General features: G+C 41.7%; 2 pseudogenes; both read right to left on the bottom strand.

The window, feature by feature from the left end:
• Positions 1-2137: 2137 nt before the first annotated feature.
• On the bottom strand, positions 2138-2261 carry LOC135270512 (U4 spliceosomal RNA; annotated as a pseudogene).
• Positions 2262-5062: 2801 nt separating this feature from the next.
• LOC105729500 (RNA-binding motif protein, X chromosome-like) lies at positions 5063-6330 on the bottom strand (annotated as a pseudogene).
• Between the last annotated feature and the right edge of the window lie 1676 nt (positions 6331-8006).

The raw sequence follows: 8006 nt of genomic DNA on the forward strand, positions 1-8006 counted from the left end.
CGTGAGCCACCGCCCCCGGCCAGAAGTAGAACTTAAAAAAAAAAAAAGGCTGGGCGTGGTGGCCAACACCTGTAATCCCAGCACTTTGGGAGGCCAAGGCAGGCAGAGCACAAGGTCTGCAGTTCGAGACCAGCCTGACAAACATGGGTGTGGTGACATATGCCTGTAATCCCAGGTACTCAGGAGGCTGAGATAGGAGAATAGTTTGAACCTGGGAGGTGGAGGTTGCAGTAAGCCGAGATCATGCCACTACACTCTAGCCTGGGAGACAGAGCGAGGCTCCATCTCAAAAAAAAAAAAAAAGGCTGATATCAGTTTGGGGGCAGGAAATATACAAGGTGAGCTTGAGATATTTTATAATGCCAAAAAGCAAGGATGATAGTACAACTATTGGGATTGTATGGACACAGGGATCAACTTAAAGCACACTAGCCAAATCTGGGACAATTTGAACCACACAAAAAAACCAATATTTGCAATGTATTAAAACATAACAAATATACAAATCCATGTGTTCTGCAAACAAAAAGTCACCTTTAGAGGTTTCTAGGATATCAGCTAATTCTGAACATTGATAAAGTAGTGAATTAAGTACCCTTCCTTTCCCATGTGAACTATATTTCAGAGTTACCAAGTTATAGATGAGTAAATATTCTTATTGATGAAATAAATACAAGTGGTAAATTTAGAAGGGAAGATAGTATTAGAAGATATGGCCAGGCACGGTGGCTCATACCTGTAATCCCAAAACTTTGGGAGGCCAAGGCAAGTGGATTGCTTGAGATCAGAAGTTTGAGATAAGCCTGTGTAACATGGCGAAAACCCAAAAATACAAAATTAGCCGGGCATGGTGGCACACACCTGTGGTCCCAGCTACTCAGGAGGCTAAGGTGGGAGGATTGCTGGAGGTCAGGAAGTTGAGGTTGCAGTGATCTGTGATCACACCACTCACTCCAGCCTGGGTGACAGAGCAAGACCCCTCCCCTCCAAAATAAATAAATAAATAAATAAAATATTAGAAAGATAAAATTCTGGAGCTCCTGATTAATAAATTTAGGCAGCAATCATCCATTGGCTATTAAAACCATTAGGTGCCGGGCGCGGTGGCTCAAGCCTGTAATCCCAGCACTTTGGGAGGCCGAGGTGGGTGGATCACGAGGTCAAGAGATCGAGACCATCCATTTTCAACATGGTGAAACCCCGTCTCTACTAATACAAAAAATTAGCTGGGCATGGTGGCGCGTGCCTGTAATCCCAGCTACTCAGGAGGCTGAGGCAGGAGAATTGCCTGAACCCAGGAGGCAGAGGTTGCGGTGAGCCGAGATTGCGCCATTGCACTCCAGCCTGGGTAACGAGCGAAACTCCGTCTCAAAAACAAAACAACAACAACAAAAAAAACCATTAGGTGATAGGTTGATGGAGAACTTTATAATGGACAGATTACTTTGACAACACATAAATCTATTAATCAGTCTTAACACCATTAAAAGTTTAGAACCAGATATTATGACTTTCCAATGTGATGAAGTAGCAAGTACCCAACATCATATATTGTCCCTGAAGTTGAATCTCAATCTGATTGAGCTTCTAGATTTAATAGTTTACAAAAAAATAAGGATGGAGGAAAGAAAAACATGTTAAATGACAACACAAGGATGCAATCAAACTCAGAATGTGACAAATTCTATAGGGCAAATGTCTCAGTTTCTTCAACAAATAAAATTGAATAAAAGGGGGTACCACAATCAAGATATTGAACACACCCATCACTCCCCAAGTTTTTAACACTCCTTATAATCCCATTATTCCACCCTTCCCCATATTTCCCCCACTTTCTCTCCCCTCCCCTTCACCCTGCTTCTTCACTTGAAGGTGATCACTGATCTGCTTTTGGTCACTCTACATTGGTTTAGATTTCCTTGAAATTCACACAAATGGAATCACGCAATACATGTACTCTATTTTGACTGACTTCTTCACTTGAGAATTTTGAGATTTATTCATGCTGTAGCACATTTTTCTTTGTATTGTAGTATTTGAGTAGTATTGTAGTATTGAGTACATACTCAATAGTATTATTGAGTATTATAATAATACTATTATATCAATAGTATTATTTCATTGTATAGCTATACTGCAGTTTGCTACCCCATTTAACTATTGGCAGACATTTGAGTTTTTTCTTTTTTTTTTTTTTCAATTAGCAATAATCGCGCCTCAGATAAACCTCATTGGCTACGATACTGCCACTGCTCAAAGCTCATTTGAGTTTTTTCTAGTTTTTGGCTATTAAAAACTGCTAGAAACAACCAAAAAAAAAGGAAAGAAAGAAAAGAAAAGAAAAAAAAGGGTGGAGGGAGAAGAAAGAACTATTACAGATTCAAGACAAGAAATAGCCGGGCGCGGTGGCTCACGCCTGTAATCCCAGCACTTTGGGAGGCTGAGGCGGGTGGATCACGAGGTCAAGAGATTGAGACCATCCTGGTCAACATGGTGAAACCCCGTCTCTACTAAAAATACAAAAAATTAGCTGGGCATGGTGGCGCGTGCCTGTAATCCCAGCTACTCAGGAGGCTGAGGCAGGAGAATTGCCTGAACCCAGGAGGCGGAGGTTGCAGTGAGCCGAGATCATGCCATTGCACTCCAGCCTGGGTAACAAGAGCGAAACTCCATCTCAAAAAAAAAAAAAAAAGAGACAAGAAATATTTAAATATCAACCAAATGCAATGTCTGGATCTTATTTTAGTCCTGTTCAAACAAAGCAACTGTACAAGGCTATTTTTGAGACAACTGGGAAAATTATACATAGTCTAAGAATTAGAAGGAATTGTGAATTTAAATTTAAAAATTTTACTTTGAATTCTTAAAGGAATTGCTAAATTGTTAAATAAGGGATTGTTAAATTTTTTAAAATGTGATAATGCTATTGTATTTATGGTTTTTTTAAAAGTTCTCATCTGTTAGAATTACAGTCTAAATGTGCATGGCTGGAATTACATGACATTTGGAATTGCTTTAAAATCTAGCCCTCCAAAAGACTGAATGGAGAAAATAGGTGAAACAAGAATGGCAAAAAACTGGTCATTGTTGAAGCTGAATGATGGATACATCAAGCTCATTATATCATTCTATACATAACATTTCTATATTTTTGTTTGTGTTTGAAAATGTTTATAACAAAAAGGAAAAAAAAAGTTCCTTGCTCAGCCACCTGATTTATCTTTCAGGGCTGACTCCCTGAAGTAAGGTGAGCAGTTGCCAGAATATGTGCCAAAAGGTGTCTCAGAAGACTTTCCTCCTTATAAACTCTATCTACCACATCTCCTAGCCGCCCAGATAAACACACACTGGCTCTCCCCAGTCTCCAGCTTGCTGACTTGAGGATGTTGGGACTTCTTAGCCTCCATAATTACATGAGCCAATTCTTTATAATAAATCTTTTCTCATATCTAGAGGCACAATTGACACAAATTTTTAAAAAATATGTCTCTTCATAGGTATATATATGTATATATATAGACACACACACATATATATACATGTGTGTGTCTATATACATACACACATCCCATTGGTTCTGTTTCTATGTAGGACACTGACTAATACAGATTAACTTCTTTGTTAGGTATCCCTTTGTTGACTGAGCAGCTTAAGGGAACATCATTGTATCTATCACAAATCTTTATGATTTCAGGTTGTTTCTCTCATTATTTTCCTTTTTCCATAGGTTTGAATGTTAAATGTTTTTAAACCCCTGACCCATACACTCAATTGAAAAAAAGAATGGAAAATTAGTTCACATTGGAACAATAATCAGGTGAGAGTAGGGGCCAGGATGGTGAAACATGCCCCACTGAGAATGGTAAAGAAAGTTTCATGAGCCTGGTTGAATTTGTTTTATCACCTAGAGGTCCATATCCTTGTTGGAGAACTTTGGGATCTGAGAAGCTCTTCCTCTGTGTCAGAAGCAGAATTGTGTTGTCATTATTCCTGGGCAGACAGGAAGAAGAAAATTTCCTCCTCTCTTCCCAATTTTTATTTTTATTTTATTTTATTTTATTTTTTTGAGACAGAGTCTTGCCTTGCCCCCAGGCTGGAGTGCAGTGGTGCAGTCTTGGCTCACTGCAACCTCCACCTCCTGGGTTCAAGCGATTCTCCTGCCTCAGCCTCCCGAGTAACTGGAATTACAGGCACACACCACCATGCCCAGCTAACTTTTGTATTTTTAGTAGAGACAGGGTTTCGCTGCCTTGGCTAGGCTGGTCTTGAACTCTTGATGTCAAGTGATCTGCCCACCTCGGTCTCCCAAAGTGCTGGGATTACAGGGGTAAGCCACCGTGCCCCAGCCAGCCTGGTTTTTCGTTGAGTTCTTTAGTTCTCTTCGCCTGCCATGGTGACCTTGGATAGCTCATTTTCTAGATGGTTTCCCTACTGGTTTAGCTGCTTAAAGGACAGTTCACATAAGACTGTAGTGTGAACAAGAGGCAAACTTTTTTTTTTTTTTTTTGGCCAAACTTTTTATTTAGTATTCTGTAGTTGTTTAACACACACTTAAATGCTGTTACTGGGGGAGGGGAAAAGGGAGGTTCTTGCAGATTCCCGAGGAAATGTCAGAAAGGCAAAATGGCCAGCATTATCCATTTGCTTTTTTGTGTTTACTGGGTGCATATTTCCTTACATAGGCATCTGATTTCAGGTTTTTCATACTGAGATCATGGAGGTTTTAGTTGGAAGACACCCTGAAATCTTATGAGTAGCATACCCTGACCACCCTCTAACGGCTAGCTTGTTTGTATAGGCAGAATGATTTGTCTCTCCATTTTAGATGGCTAGATGTTTTGTGGAAGACCTTAGAATTGCTTGCTTCACTTACTGGGAAAAATCATATAGGAAGTGGCCTTTAGGGACACTTTTACTTGGAAGGTTACAACACTAGTACAAGTCTTAACACATTTAACATTTGCTTGTTGAAAAGCAATGTCATAAAGTCAAATAAAATTAAACATGTTTTACTTTTTTCCTCAGAAGAACATAAAAATTATGGAAGGGAACTTAGGGAATTTTAAAAAGATAACACAATTTTTCTTTTTAGTAGTCCTTGGGTAGTTACGACAGAATAGTTTCCACTTCTTGTTTGTTTCTTTGAACTGGGGATTTTGGTCCAAAGTTTTGTTCGTTTCTTGTATCTGCTTCTGCCTCCCCCTCTATCAGATCGGCTTCCTTCACGGCCGCCACCTCTTGGTGCTCCGCGGCTTGAACTGCTGTAGGAATCATGTGGAGCAGGGTACCCCCTTTCCATAGAAGGGGGAAGCCCTCTTTCTTGTCTGTCAACTCGATCACGACCACTTGAGTAGCGATCACTTCGGCTGCTTGAGTAACTGTCCCGACTTCCACCATATCTGTCACGTGAGCTGCCGTCATCATCATAGCGACTGCTTCCTCCGTAAGATGGTGGGGGCCCTCGTGTAGGTGGAGCACTGCGTGAGTTACCATAACTCTCACATGAATCTCTGTGGGAACCTCCACTTGGATGATCTGAATAGTCACGACCGTCTCCATCTCTATAGCCTCTTGATGGATAGTCATCACGTGAACTGGAATGACCATAATCACTGTAAGTATAATCGCGTGGTGGTGGTGCATAATCTCTAGTATCACGAGAACTTGGGTAATCTCTGCTGGAATTGCTGTCTTTAGTAGAATACCCATCATCTCTTGGGGGCAAACATCTCTACGGGAAGGCAGCGTTTCTTTTCGAGGTGGACCTCCATAACTATCTCTTCCACGTGATACAGGAGCTCTTCCTCCCATTCCACTGCTGCTGCCAACTGGTCCTGAAAGTGCAGATCTCTTAGGAGGAGGACACCCACTTCTTGGTGGTGGTCCTCTTTTTCCTGGGAGTGGTCCCCTGGAAGAACTCATGTTAAAATTCATGGAATATCCACTGTCATCCATGTGTCCTTTCTGTGAGGGAGGTCCCCTCGTTCCTCCACTTCCTCCTCTTCCACCTCTAACACCTCTTGGAGGGCCTCTACTTCTTGGAGATGGAGGTGGCCCACGTCTACCACTTTCAAATGATGATTTGGTGGCTTGTTCCACCTTGATGGCTTTTCCATCTAATGACTTTCCATTCATGTCTCTGGCTGCATTCTTAGCATCTGCTGGGCTTTCAAAGGTGACAAAAGAAAATCCTCTTGATTTGTTGGTTTCACGGTCTTTCATCAAGAGTACTTCTACTATTCGTCCATATTTGCCAAATACTTCTTCAAGAGCTTTCTCATTTGTTTCCGTATTAAGCCCACCAATGAAGAGCTTTCCTGGGCCATCTGCTTCAACATTTTTTTTTGTTGTTGTTGTTTGCCCGTGAATCGGAGGGGTGACAGTGGGTTCAAGCTCCAACGAGCTCGCCGAGAGGGGCTTCCTAGCAGCTTAGCACCACAGGCAGCTGCCAGGTCCGAGGACCGAACCGGGAAGCCGCTAGCACTACTGCGCAATGAGCGAGATAAACTTTTATTGTGTTAAGCCATTGAGATTTATGGGTTATTTGCAACCTTAGCTGATGAATTACCTTGATAAATACACATTGCGGGGATAATGCTGTATAAGCTCTTGCTTTGTTTAACCTCCTTAAGTATTCATATTTGCCATTAAGGAAGTTTTATATTCTGTAACTATTGGTGGATTTCCATAGATCACAACACCATCCCTCAGTGTTGGCCATTCGGTAAACAAAATGTATACTGCAGCATGATTACTATTGGTAGTATATCAGATTTGTAGGAAACAATGGTTTCTCTTGAATTCAAAAGTGAAGATATTCTGGTTCATAAGGTGGCAAACTCCCTTTTCAGAAACCTCACTGTGTGAACAACTGTGGAGTCTTCCAGTGCTTCCACTGCAGCAAATCAGCATTAGCATTGTGACAGAAGTGTAATCTTCACCCTGCACTGCACTCTACTCTCCTCACTTCCATGTGAGGGGAGCACTAAGACCACTGTGGTCTGATACTATAAAATTATCGACTGTTTCCGGCCATCACTGTAGATATATAATTTTTCTGCTTTTTGATATTTAAGATTATACAGCAGGAAATATTAAGACCATGCTTATTTTGCTTGTGAATAGTGTGATTTTCCAAAATCCCCAAATCATACTACAGTTATTTTGAGACTTCAAATCTATTCCTATTCCCACTCTTTTCCCTATGTTGGCATACTCTATTTTAGAAGCAGAACTTAAGTTTTAGAAGAGGCACTGGCAATTTGGAATGTGAAAGAATGTGGCTGATTTTACCTTGACTGTTCTTGAATGGCTATTCTTAGCTGAGTGAGGCAAACCCAGCATGGGTAGGCACCCTGGAAGTGGACAAAATAAATCTCAGTGTGTCAATTAGTCTCTCGTTGTGCTGTTTCCTACATGTCTTCCTTGATAAAAATGGAGGAAATTGACCAGATTTTTTTGTTTGTTTGTTTGTTTTTGAGACAGGGTCTTGCTCTGTCATCTAGGCTGGAGTGCAGTGCCATGATGTTGGCTCACTGCAGCCTTGACCTCTAGGGCTCAGGTGACCCTCCTGTCTCAGCCTCCTGAGTAGCTGGGACCACAGACACATGACACCATGCCCAGTTAATTTTTTATCTTTTGTAGATAGGGGGTCTCCCTATGTCACCCAGGCTGAGACTTAAAAAAACAAAATCTCTTGCTGGGCATGGTGGCTCACGCCTGTAATTCCAGCACTTTGGGAGACCGAGGCGGGCAGCTCACTTGAGGTCAGGAGTTCAAGACTAGCCAGGCCAACATGGTGAAACCCTGTCTCTACTAAAAATATGAAAATTAGCCAGGCCTGGTAGTGTGCACCTGTAATCCCAGCCACTAGTTAGAAGGCAGGAGAATGGCTTGAACCAGGGAGGCAGAGGTTGCAGTGAGCCGTGATCATGCCACTGCACTCCAGCCTGCATGACAGAGTGAGACGCCATCTCAAAAAAAAAAAAAATCTCTGGAGTCCCCAA

This window comes from Aotus nancymaae, unplaced genomic scaffold, assembly GCF_030222135.1.
Source record: "Aotus nancymaae isolate 86718 unplaced genomic scaffold, 86718_ANA_hifiasm-v0.15.2.pri h1tg000062l, whole genome shotgun sequence".
Lineage (NCBI taxonomy): Eukaryota > Metazoa > Chordata > Mammalia > Primates > Aotidae > Aotus > Aotus nancymaae.